Here is a 14,120-nt window from a genome sequence, read left to right as displayed (position 1 = left end):
TTCCTTTCTTTGAAGATTTAGCAGTGGTGTTTAGCTAATTTCTTTCAAATACATGCTTTTGCTCAAGTTACAAGGCTAGGAATTTTAAACAAATTTGCTAAGCTTTGTAATGTGGCCTTTTTTTAATATATAGCACTTCTTTCCTAAAGAGGATGTGAAAGAAATCTCAAAAAAGGTAGATCAGTTACAGTATATTCGATTAAACCATTACACAAACAAAGGGGTAATGTTGCCACTGTTAAATCAGGTGAGTCTTTTTATTATTATAACATTTAGTTGCATGCCCATAACTAGTTTCTGTTTTTTTTAAATGGGGACTTTGCCAATATAAAACTACTCAAGATAATGTAGGTACCAGCTAGACAGGAAGGCTAGTCGGTGAAGGAGCAGTTACTTTTGAAAAGAAATTGTGAAGTAATTGTTCTTTGCACATGGCAGGAGATATTTTTGGGCCAGCTGACATTTTTTCCTTGTGCCTGTCATCAGACCTATTCTCTTTTTGATTGCAACCAGGCTGTGGATTGATTTTTGCCATTAAAACACACACACACACACACACACCTTTTATTTATCTTTAAACATGAAAACAGGATCAAACTTTTATTTTATTACTATTGACTTGACCTAAGATAACCTCTTTCTAATTCTAAGCGCATGTGTATACAAGTTCAGAAAAGTTCTTTAATTTGCAGTCCAATCTCATTTCTCCAAGTTCACTGGTTGCAGACAATTCTTATACTATGCACAGAATTTAACCTTTATGAAGTTCACCAGGCTTTGGTGCTTGAAAGGTAAATGGTCACCATTCAGGAAGGTTTTTGTCGGTTTTCAGAGAGAGATTTGTTGTTCGCTGGGCTCAAACTGATTCCTTTTAGATCAGTATCTTGCAGAAGAAACTTGCTCCCTCAGGGTTTGCCAGATGATAATCTCTTTCTTTCAGGTCACCACAGACTTCCTTTTTGTTTCTTTTATTTCAAGTGAAATATTAGACAGCCATTCCTCTCCTCTTGTATGGACCACAAGGGCTTTGACCAGGCTGAACTAAGAACTCACAACCCGTCTTCAAAATGGGATTTTTCCACAAGCTTGCCAGCTTGTCCTGTTCCAGTCCCAGCTGCTGCTATTGATCTCTAGCATTGTAGAACTGAAATCTCATTCTCTCTCTCTCTCTCTCTCTCTCTCTCTCTCTCTCTCGATTTTATTTACTCTCTCTGCTTGCAAAACCACGACCCTTTTAGAACAGCAACCTCCACTCAGACAGACTGCGGCTCCAATCCTCCAAGTTCTTTCATCTGTTATTTTTCAATACAACAATCCATTAGTGATATTGCTTGGGCACTCCCCAAATCTTTTCCAAAGGCCTTCAGAGCCGATCTGTCTGGCTTGAGCCAGTATTTTAAATGAGATCTGTTTTGAAGTGTTTGTATGTGACCTACACTAAAAACCTTGCCACACTCTGTCCAAAAAACATACCTATATACAATATAAAACACAACATATTCTGTCATGGCACGTACGACTATGTATAGAGTGCAGTTCTCTATCCACACCACATGGCATTTGGTTCTTTCCGATCACAATCTTGATTTTTAGCCTTTTCCACTTCACCATCCCCACACAATTTTTCTAGTCATCCTGAGCTCACCATGACTAACTTCCCAAAGCATTACACATTGTGCCTTATCCTATTTCACTGGCTCAAATGAGCTCTCTAAGTCTTGTCAAAACTGAGACTGTAGTCTAGTTGAACCATTGGTTTTATCTGTTTCAATAAACTGCTGTCATGGGACTTCAGATACATCTGTTGCTAGTCAAACCTAAACCACAGTCAAAGGTTTAGGCAGCCATCTACAGAGGCAACAGGATAGTCGTCTTTTTGGGTTACAGCATGTATCATGTTTCTAGCACAAGACTTCAACAAATTAGTGCAAACTTCTGTTACTGCTTTGTTTTTCTTCCCAAGCACAAATTTGATCAACTTATATTCTTTGAAATTAACCTCTTAGCCTCTGCCTTCATATCACAAAGGTTTGATTATACTAGGAAACAGACATCATGTCAGATAATGAACATCTTGGCCTGTGACAAGTTTGCTGAGGATGGACAGCCACAATACTGCATAATTACAATTATTCATTGGCTGCCCTTCATTGAAGCATTGTTAAGTTTCCAGTTTTCTCTCACCCTTCAAAATGTACAGGGGTTGTAGTTAATTGGGGTGTTTGGGTGCCACAGGTTCATGGGCCTGAAGAACCTGTTACCGTGCTGTCTGTCAAAAATTTTTAAATTTAGAATTTAAAAATCATGGAACAATATACCACAAGAGACTTTTCAGCCACTGAACCTTCAGCATTTTTCAAGAGTTGGCAAATTATTCCCATAAGTTTCTAAATATTATCTAATCCCACCCCTTTAAAACATCATTGGGGCTGTGTACACCAAGCCATATCCAGATCCAATTTTGCTACAGTATATTTATCTCCTAGTCCTTTGCCAACTGCCTTAAATTCTTTCCATTTAGTTACCACATTTTCTGCAACTGGAAAAAAGATTCCCAATCTGCAAAATTTTGAACACTTTTATTCAATAACCTTACAAAATCTGTGGTCTAAGTAGAACAACCTGGTACCTCTAAACTTGCCACATAACTGAGGTGCCTCATCCTGATATTCTAATAAATCTTTGTACCCTTTTTGACACTTTAAATTTCTTTCTGAAACCACGCTTAGAGTTGACCACAATTAAACTGCTGGTCTCTAACACTATTTCATAAAGTTTTGATTCTGTGCCTCATTTACAGTACCAAGTAACTTGCATGTATTCAAAGATTTGTATGCAGACACTATAGAATTATTTGCTCCTACACCAACTAAAAATTGGGCCATTTGCTTCTTCCTTCTTCTTCATTTGCATTTCTTCTACCTTCAATCTGTTTTTTTCCTCGAAAATATAATTCCAAACCTCCAGCTCATTCATATCTGTGCTATATGCCATCTAGAAGCATTAAAAATTTTTTCTGTTTTCCCATATCAAAAGGTGCAGTGATATTTAGCAGTAATCACTGCACTTCTAGATCCTCCAATTCATTCCCATATCTCAAAGCTATGTAGTTGATGTGTTAATTGGGCACTGTAACTGTGAAGGACCTTCAGCTTTGTCTGAATGGAGATTAACTCCATGTGCAAACTCCTATTAGCAAATGTATTATCTGATACTTTATCATGAACTTCTTGGCACAGTGGTTAGCACAATGCTGTTACAGGACCGGGGTTCGAATCCCACTTAAGGAGTTTGCACATGGAGTTAATCTCCATTCAGACAAAGCTGAAGGTCCTTCACAGTTACAGAGCCTAATTAACACATCAACTACATAGCTTTGTGATATGGGAATGAATTGGAGGATCTAGAAGTGCAGTGATTACTGCTAAATATCACTGCACTTTTTGATATGGGAAAACAGAACAACATTTTAATGCTTCTAGATGGCATATAGCACAGATATGAATGTGTCTGTGTGGGTTTTCCCCGGGGGCTCCAGTTTTCTCCCACTTTTCATAGAGTGTAGGTCTATTAGGTGTAATTGGGTGGCTGGGCTGAAATGGCATGTTTACCGTGCTCTGTGTCTAAATTTAAATGTCCATCATCAACTCCATTAGTTCAAAAGAATTAATAAAATTTGCCTTTTAATAAATTAATATTGCCTAACAATTTTTAAAGTGCCAATTAATTTATCCTCTGTTAAAATGTGTGATCATTTTCCAACACAAATGTGTAACTAATTGGCCAGGAGTTTCTGGGTTTCTCCCTTTTGAACACACCACTATTATACACTTGTCTGGCATCATTCCCATATCACTCGAGAATTATGGCCAGCTATTTTGTTGATACCAAGCTGCATACCATCCAATGCGAGTGGTTTATCTGTTATAAATGAAATTGGTCGATTAAATATGTAGAGTTATACAACAAAAAAAAGGCCCTTCAGCCCAATTCCTTTATGCCGACCACAATGCCCAGCTAAGATGATGATCCCATTTGCCTAAATGTGACCCAATATCTCTGCCAGTTGCCAGTGGTATTCCACAGAGACCAGTGCTGGGGCTGCTTCTTTTCATTTTGTATTATTAATAATTTGGATTATGAAACAAATGGCTTTGTGGCCAAGTTTGCAGATGGAGCAGGTGGTGTTGAGGAAACAGAAAGGCTGCAGAAGGACTTGAATTAGTAGAATAGGCAGAGAAGTGGCGAATGTAATGTCAGAACATGGATGGTCATGCACTTTGGTTTAAAAAAAATACACAGGCAGATTATTTTCCAAATGGGGAGAAATAATGAAAATACCCAGATGCAAAAAGATCTAGGATTCTTTGTGCAGGGTAGCCTGATGGTAAATTTGCTGGTTGTCTGTGGTGAAGAAGGCAAATGTAATTCTGGCATTTGTTTAAAGAGGAATAGAATACAAGGGCAGGGATGTAATGCTGAGGCTTTACAAAGCACTGGTATGACTTCACTTGGAGTATTGTGAGCAATTTTGGGGTCCTCATTTAAGAAAGGCTGTGCTGAATTTGGAGGGGATTCAGAGGAGGTTCACAAATAGGATTCTGGGAATGAAAGGGTTATCATAGGAGGAATTTTTAACAGCTCGTGCTGCATTGGAATTTAGGAGAATGAGGGGATCTCATTGTTGAATGTTGAAAGGCATGGACAGAGCAGATGTAGAAAGGTTGTTTCCCAAAGAGGGAGAATCTAAGACAAGAAGGCACAACTTCTGGATTGAAGGGCTTCTGCTTAGAACCGAGATGCAGAGAGTGATAAATCTGTGGAATTTGTTGCCACAGGTGGTTGTGAAGGCCAAGTCATTTAAGGCAGGGATTGGTAGGTTCTCGATTAGCCAGACCATCAAATGTTTTGGGGGAGAAGGCCGGGCAGTGGAGCTGAGTGGGAAAATGGATCAGCTCATGATTAATTGGTGGGGCAGACTCGATGGGCTGAATAGCCTATTTCTGCTCCTGTGTTTTAAGATCTAATTTTTTCCTATCAAAATGCCTTTTAAATGTTGTAATTGTACTTGCTCCTGATACCTCCTGTCAGTTTGTACCATTATACCCACCAACCTCTGGAGAAAATGTAGCCCTCAGGTCCCCTTTACAATTTTCCGCTCTCACCTCAAACTAGGTACACTTGTTTTAGACTCTCCTACTCTGTAGAAAAGACTCTGTAGAAAAGACAGTATCTACCAGATACTGATTTTATCAATCTCTACAAGGTCACCCCTCAGCCTCCTGCACTTCAGGGAAAACTAATGCAGTGTAACCAATCTCTTCTTGTAATTAAATCCTCTTATCAACGTGAATTTTTTCTGCACCCTGTGATAGTACAGATTCTATCACCACTGTACATCTGTACAGATGGTAGTGTAGGATGACTGTGATTGGCTGAGAGTGTAGCCACACCTACTGGCAGGTCTTAAAGGATTGCTCCTAGCCAGACCAGGTCATTCTGGACTGGTCGATCTACTTGTGATATGCTCCAGTCTTTTAGTTAATAAAAGCCTTGGTTTGGATCAACAACTCTTTGGTTCTTTTGACATGCATTACACACCCTCTCTAGCTAAATCACATCCTTTTTTTGCAATGGCAACTAGAATAGCTCAGAGTATTTCAAATGTGGCATGATTAATGATGTGTACAATTGTAACATGATGTTCCAATTCCTACACGCAATGCCTCACTGATGACAGTAAGCTTTGCCACCTTGTCCACCTGTAGTTGCCACTTTCAGGGAACCATGTACTTGTACTGCAAGGTGTCTCTACTCATCAGCACTCCTCAGAGTTCCTCATTGTGTATGTCTTGATCTTGTTTAACAACTGTTATGCTATGATTGGCTGTGTTGCTGGCTGGACACACCTCCCAATGCTTCTCATTCCACTCTGCCTTGATCAGTCAATGAGGTTGAAGGCCGTTCAATTCTATAGTTAATAAAAGCCTGTCAGTTTCACAACTTTAGTCTTTTGATTAGCGAGGACGGCCATTCATCCTGCATCGCACTGCCGTCGCGACAGGCCGAGGCAGCCCGCTGTTCTCTGGTGGTATCTTTTAATTTTAATCACCTACATGACACAGCACGCATCACAAGGTTGGGCTGCAGACCTGTTTAAAATTCCCAGGAAAATTTCCGGGTAATCTCCATTTTTACAATGTAGTGTGAAAAGGTCTACTACATGGATGACAGCAGGTCCTCCCCAGACCAGCCACCACCACCAAGACTGACTTCATTCACTAGTTCACCAAAATTGATTGAATTATTTTTTTTGGATTTATTAATCTTTCTAAAATGTCTGAAAAGCACACATTTATTTCAATGTTTAAAATTAGAAATGTTTTGGGTCTATATCACTTCATGCAGTACTCTGTTATAACACGAGTTATAACACTCCAAGTTAAACAGAAACATAGAAGATAGGAGCAGGAGTAGGTCATTCGACCCTTCAAGCCTGCTCCGCCATTCAACGAAATCATGGCTGATCTTAAAGTTCAGTACCCCGTCCTCGCCTTCTCTCCGTAACCTTTAATACCCTTATACTGAAGAAATAGATCTAATTCCCTCTTAAATATATTTAATGAACCTGCCTCTACTGCCCTCTGTGGCAATGAATTCCACAGATTTACCACCCTCTGGGTAAAGAAATTCCTCCTCATCTCGGTCCTAAATGGTTTGCCTATTATCCTCAAACTATGGCCCCGGGTTCTGGATTTTCCCATCATTGGAAACATCCCATCTGCATCCATTCTGTCCAGTCCTGCAGAATTTTATATGTCTCTATGAGATCCCCTCTCAATCTTCTAAACTCCAGCGAGTACAATCCCAATTTGCGGAATCTTTCCTCATAAGTCATTCCTGCCATTCCAGGTATCAGCCTGGTGAATCGCCCCTGCACTCCCTCCATTGCAAGAACATCCTTCCTTAGATAAGGTGACCAAAACTGCACACAATTCTCCAGGAGGGGTCTCACCAAGGCCCTGTACAGCTGCAGTAAGGTATCCTTGTTCCTATACTCAAACCCTCTTGATATGAAGGCCAACATACCATTTGCCTTTTTAACCGCCTGCTGTACCTGCATGCTCGCCTTCAGAGACTGGTGTACAAGTACCCCTAGGTCTCTCTGGACTTCCCCATCTCTTAATCTATTGCCATTCAAATAGTAATCTGCCCTCCTGTGTAATTAGATCATGGATTTCCCCACCTCCTGACCACAATCAGTGAAGATTAGTAAAAACATCTCCACAATCTGCATCAGTACCAGAGCACCACAGGTTCTTTGCCCCCTGCTCTACTCACATTACACCTACGACTGTGCAGCTCGGTACGACGACGACAACAACAACTACAAATTTCCCAACGATACCATGGTAGTGGGTTGTATAGGGGATGAGTCAGCGTACAGGAGATTGAAAACTTGGCTGAATGATAATGACAACCTTGCACTCAATGTCACCAAAACTAAGGAGCTGATTGTTGACTTCAGGAAAGGAAAGCCAAAGTTTATGATCCAGTGATCATCGGGGGATCAGAGGTGGAGAGGGTGAGCAAATTTAAGTCCTTGGGAATCACTATCACAGAGGATCTTTCCAAGACCCAACAATCCAATGGCATAATGAAGAAAGAATGACAGTGCCTCTATTTCCTCAGGAGTTTGCAGAGGTTTGGTAATGATACCAGAAACCCTGGCAAATCTTTACAGAAAGTGTGCTTAACTGGCCACGTCACAGTCTGGTATAAAAGTCCTCCAAAAGAAATTGGACACAGCCCTGGACATCAAAGACAAAACCCTCCCCACTACTGAGAACATTTACAGGGAACACTGCCATCAGAGGGCAGCAGCAATCATCAGACCCAAGCCACACACTTTTTTTGTTGCTGCCATCAGGAAAGAGGTCTAGGTGCCACCAGACTCGCACCACCAGGTTCAGGAACAGCTGCTACCTCTCCACCATCAGACTCATCCACAACAAACTCAGTCATTCAAGGACTCTTGTGCACTTTATTGATTTTCTGTATTGCAGTCAGTTTATATTCATTATCTTTTTACAGTTCTTTATTTGTTTACAGGTATATGCTGTGTAGATTTTTTTTGCATTATCAATTAGTGATAATTCTGCTGTGCCTGCAGGAAAAGTTGTATGTGTATTTCAAAGTTGTATGTGATGTCATGTATGTACTCTGACCAGAGGTCAACAAAGGTGATGTAGAGTCCTTTGTTTTGTTCTCTGCACTTTTCTTGGAGCTGTCTGAGGGCAAAGACCATGTCAGTGGTTCCTCTGTTTGCGCGAAAGCCGCACTGTGATTCTGGGAGAATATTCTCAGCGACACTAGGTATTATTCTATTTAGTAGAATCCTAGCGAAGATTTTGCCTGCAATGGAGAGCAACGTGATTCCCCTGTAGTTTGAGCAGTCTGATTTCTCGCCTTTGTTTTTGTACAGGGTGATGATGGTGGCATCACGAAGATCCTGAGGCAGTTTACCTTGGTCCCAACAAAGCTTGAAAAACTCATGCAGTTTGGCATGCAGAGTTTTGCCGCCAGCCTTCCAGACTTCTGGGGGGATTCCATCCATACCTGCTGCTTTGCCACTTTTCAGTTGTTCGATTGCCTTATATGTCTCATCCAGGGTGGGAACCTCATCCAGCTCTAGCCTTAGGGGCTGTTGAGGGAGCTGGAGCAGGGCGGAATCTTGGACTGAGCGGTTGGTACTGAAAAGAGATTGGAAGTGTTCTGACCATCGGTTGAGGATGGAGATCTTGTCGCTGAGGAGGACTTTGCCGTCTGAGCTGCGCAGCGGGCTTTGGACTTGGGGTGAGGGGCCGTACACAGCCTTTAGAGCCTCGTAGAAACCCCTGAAGTCGCCAATGTCCGCGCTGAGCTGTGTTCGTTTGGCGAGGCTAGTCCACCACTCATTTTGGATCTCCCGGAGTTTGCGCTGAAGATGGCTGCATGCGCGACGGAAGGCTTGTTTCTTCTCTGGACAGGACGGCTTTGTAAGGTGAGCCTGGTGGGCAGCTCGCTTCTTTGCCAGCAGCTCCTGGATTTCCTGGCTGTTTTCGTCAAACCAGTCCTTGTTTTTCCTGGAAGAGAAGCCCAGTACCTCTTCAGTGGATTGCAGTATGGTAGCCTTCAACTGATCCCAGAGGGTTTCAGGGGACGGGTCCGTGAGGCGGGTTGCAACGTCGAGCTTTGCTTTGAGGTTTGCCTGTAAGTTTCCTCTCGCTTCGACACCGTGAGCAGGAAAGGGCTTTGGCAAATACTAGAGCGCATCGGATGTCCCCCAAAGTTCCTCAACATGATTATCCAACTGCACGAAAACCAACAAGGTCGGGTCAGATACAGCAATGAGCTCTCTGAACCCTTCTCCATTAACAATGGCGTGAAGCAAGGCTGTGTTCTCGCACCAACCCTCTTTTCAATCTTCTTCAGCATGATGCTGAACCAAGCCATGAAAGACCCCAACAATGAAGACGCTGTTTACATCCGGTACCGCACGGATGGCAGTCTCTTCAATCTGAGGCGCCTGCAAGCTCACACCAAGACACAAGAGAAACTTGTCCGTGAACTACTCTTTGCAGATGATGCCGCTTTAGTTGCCCATTCAGAGCCAGCTCTTCAGCGCTTGACGTCCTGCTTTGCGGAAACTGCCAAAATGTTTGGCCCGGAAGTCAGCCTGAAGAAAACTGAGGTCCTCCATCAGCCAGCTCCCCACCATGACTACCAGCCCCCCCACATCTCCATCGGGCACACAAAACTCAAAACGGTCAACCAGTTTACCTATCTCGGCTGCACCATTTCATCAGATGCAAGGATCGACAATGAGATAGACAACAGACTCGCCAAGGCAAATAGCGCCTTTGGAAGACTACACAAAAGAGTCTGGAAAAACAACCAACTGAAAAACCTCACAAAGATAAGCGTATACAGAGCCGTTGTCATACCCACACTCCTGTTCGGCTCCGAATCATGGGTCCTCTACCGGCACCACCTACGGCTCCTAGAACGCTTCCACCAGCGTTGTCTCCGCTCCATCCTCAACATCCATTGGAGCGCTCACACCCCTAACGTCGAGGTACTCGAGATGGCAGAGGTCGACAGCATCGAGTCCACGCTGCTGAAGATCCAGCTGCGCTGGATGGGTCACGTCTCCAGAATGGAGGACCATCGCCTTCCCAAGATCGTATTATATGGCGAGCTCTCCACTGGCCACCGTGACAGAGGTGCACCAAAGAAAAGGTACAAGGACTGCCTAAAGAAATCTCTTGGTGCCTGCCACATTGACCACCGCCAGTGGGCTGATAACGCCTCAAACCGTGCATCTTGGCGCCTCACAGTTTGGCGGGCAGCAGCCTCCTTTGAAGAAGACCGCAGAGCCCACCTCACTGACAAAAGGCAAAGGAGGAAAAACCCAACACCCAACCCCAACCAACCAATTTTCCCTTGCAACCGCTGCAATCGTGTCTGCCTGTCCCGCATCGGACTGGTCAGCCACAAACGAGCCTGCAGCTGACGTGGACTTTTTACCCCCTCCATAAATCTTCGTCCGCGAAGCCAAGCCAAAGAAAAGAACTCTTGACCAGAAATCTGGAATCTGAGATAGCAGTACTTCACAGCCCTTGCAGTTGGTGGTTTCCGACACCAGATGGTGGTATTGTGCCTAACGTGGGCTCTTACAGTTTACTCACCCTGACACTATATGGTGGTATTGAATCAGAATCAATTTATTGACATGAACAAGTCACTAAATTCGTTGTTCTGCGGTAGCCTCACAGTGCAAACATTTATATAAACCACCTGACAAAATAAATGGTGCATGAAAAGTCAAAGTAAGGCAGCATCTTTGGTTCATTAATTATTCAGGAGTCTGATGGTAGTGGGCCGCTGAGTGCTCGTCTTTAGGTTCCTGTACCTTTTCCCCGGTGGTAGCAGAGTGAAGAGGGCCTGGCCTGGGTGGTGGGAGGTCCTTGAGGATAGAGGCTGTTTTTTCTAAAGGCACCACCTCTTGTAGATGCCCTCGATGGAGTGAAGTCTGGTGCCCGTGACGTTGCAGGGAGAGTTGACAACCCTCTGGAGTTTTTTTTCTTGTCCCGAGAGTTGGCACCTCCATACCAGGCAGTGATGCAACCAGACAGAATGCTTTCTACCTGTAGATGTTTTCAAGAATCTTTGATGACGTATTGAATCTCCTTAAACACCTCAAAGTAGAGCCGCTGGCGAGCCTTCTTCATAATTGCATCGACAGATCCTTGGAGATGTTGACACCCAGGAATTTAAAGTTCTTGATTCTCTCCACGACTGAGCCCTCAATGAGGACTGGGTCGTGTTCTCCCAATTTCCTCCTGAACTCTACAACCATCTCCTTGGTTTTGCTAATGTTGAGTGCAAGGTTGTTGTTGTGACACCACTCAATGAGCTGATCTATCTCCCTCCTGTACGCTTCATTACCATTTGTGATTCTGCCAACAACTACAGTGTCATCAGCAAATTTGTAGATAGCTTTGGAATTGTGCCTACCCACACAGTCGTGGGTGTATAATGAGTAGAGCAGTGGGATAAGCACCCATCCTTGGGCTGCGCCTTTGTTGATGATCAGTGAGGAGGAGACGCTGTTTCCAATTCGTCCTGACTGTGGCCTTCCAAAGTAGGAAGTCAATAAGAGAGGGATGCAGAGGCCTAGAGTTTGTAATTTCTTGACCAGCACTGAGGGAATAATGGTATTGAAGGCTGAGCTGTAGCCGTGTATGTGAATTGCTGTTTTCAAGGTGATCCAGAGCTGAGTGGAGAGCCAGCAATATTGTGTCTGCTGTGGAGTGATTGAGATGATAGGTGAATTGCAGTGGGTCCAGATCTTTGCATGTTAATTGTGGCCATGATCAGCCTCTCAAAGCATTTCATCACAGTAGAAGTTATTACTGGGTGGTCGCCATTGAGGCAGCTCACTCTACTATCCTTGGGCACCAGGATGATTGATGCCCTTTTGAAGCAGGTGGGAACCTCTGACTGCAGCAATGAAAGATTGAAAATGTCCATGAACACTCCGGCTAGTTGATTGGCGCAGATTTTCAGCACCTTACCAGGTACACCATCTTGAATCTTGAATGATGTTCCGATGTCAGCCTCTGATATTAGGGATTATCATCGATAGGGTGAACAGCCAGCCAGGGCCGGTGCCAGACTATTTTGTGTCCTAGGCACTTGAGCATGGTGGTGGTGTGGGTGCTGACACCGGGCTTCTAACACAATGTCAGAACTGCATCATTCAAGATGCAGTGGTGCCAGAGCTGTTGGAATATTTCTTCAACAGCACCCCTCTGAGGTCTGCGCCCCAGGCCTAGTTGGGGCGAGAATAGCAAACACCAGAGGACATCAGTACAAGGTGAGGGGAGGAAAGTTTAGGGGGATGTCAAAGGTAAGTTTCTTATACATGGGAGCCTGAAATGCATGGCCAGGAGTGGTGGTGGGGGCTGGTGCAATAGGAACGTTTAAAGACTCAGGCACATGGATGGAATAAAAGTGGAGGATTATGGGTGTGAGGGAGGGAAGGGTGAGATTGTTGAGTGAGTTTATAGAGGTTGGCCCAACTTCATGGGTGAAAGGGCCTCTACTGTGCTGTATAGTTATTTTTTTAAATCATCTCGCATTGTCCTTGTCCAAAGACCTTGAAATGCCTGGTTCCCAGTTACATTTGGACATAGATTTCATGTAACTACAATTCAGTCCCACTGATATGTGAACCACCGATGGGGACATTGTTGGGTGTGGACAACCTGGGCCTGGGGACCCGTTTCTGTCAGGCTGACTTACTTCAAGTTGGTGATACGAGAAGGAAAGCAGGAGACGGGTTACATTTTCCAATCATTTGAGAATCCAGGGAATTTTGGAAAACTGGAAAGAGATCCTTCAATTGCGTCTCATGTCTGAATCCCAGCTGCTTGCTGTCATCGTCAATTTGTGCAAATATCTGACGTTACCGTCCAGTTTCCTGCATTGCCTCAAGTTTGATACTTCTTTGATACTTCAAGGGGAAGATGGGGTGCAACAGTACACCCTGTAAACCAGATCAGATTTACCGTCAGAGTACGTAAATGACATCACATACAACCCTGAGATTCCTTCTCCTGCGGGCGCAGCAGAATTACCACTAATTGGTAGTGCAGACATGTAAACAAACAAATTGTGATAATGGTGATGACCCGCAGATCATCGTGCGCATGACACAATGTCAGAGACACCTACATTCTTATATGCGGCTGTCGGACTTGCAGAACCTATAACCATATAATTAATTAATTAATTTGAGAGACAATCAATTCATAAGATGGAAAATAAATATTCCCATTGATAGCTTTGCAAACCACATGATTGCACCATTGCAGCCAGTGCTTTTGAAAGGTCAGAGCAGTCCCTGATCATTGGAGTGCGGGGAGGATCAGAACCTGTTCGCTGTTGGACTAAAACTGTTCCTGAAAGTTCAGCTGCTGGTCTTCTAGCTCCTACCTGAAGGTAGCAGTAAGAAGAGGTTGTGTCCAGGGTGATGCGAGTCCTTTCTGATGTAGGATGCATGGGAAGTGGAAATGTCATGTCCATGAGACCATAAATAGAGGAGCAGAAGTAGGCCTTCAGCCTATCGAGTCCACCCCATCACTCCATCATGAGCTGATCCATTCTCCCATTCAACCCCACTCCCCTGCCTTCTCCCCATAGCCTTTGGTACCCTGATTATTCACACACTGATCAATCTCTGCCTTAAATACACCCAATGACCTGGCCTCCACAGCCGCCCATGGTAGCAAACAATAATCTTAATTTTAATGAAGCACAAAAGCCATCCTGGCTTTGCCCTGTTTTAAACAATCTTCATCCTACAACTGAGTTGAACAAACACTACAGCACAGTACAGGCCCTTGATGTTGTGCCGATCCATATATTCCTTAAAAAAAGTAATAAACCCTCCCTAACCTGTAACCCTCTTATTTTTCTTCATCCTTGTGCCTTTCTGAGTCTTTCAAATGCTCCCTAATATTTCAGACTCCACCATCAACTCTCTGTGTAAAAAAAATTTGCCCCCACACTTC

At 43.7% G+C, this 14,120-nt stretch overlaps 1 long non-coding RNA gene across 1 annotated transcript in view; it reads right to left on the bottom strand.

Annotated features, from left to right (window-relative positions):
* The window catches only part of LOC138744396 (uncharacterized), a 33,861-nt gene that overhangs the window by 11,147 nt on the left and 8,594 nt on the right, over positions 1-14,120 (bottom strand). The gene's annotated exons all lie outside the window — the stretch shown is intronic.

Source organism: Narcine bancroftii, chromosome 10 (genome assembly GCF_036971445.1).
Source record: "Narcine bancroftii isolate sNarBan1 chromosome 10, sNarBan1.hap1, whole genome shotgun sequence".
NCBI classification, from domain to species: Eukaryota; Metazoa; Chordata; class Chondrichthyes; order Torpediniformes; family Narcinidae; genus Narcine; species Narcine bancroftii.
Note: the sequence above shows the minus strand (reverse complement) of the source record. Positions and strands in the feature narration are given on the sequence as shown.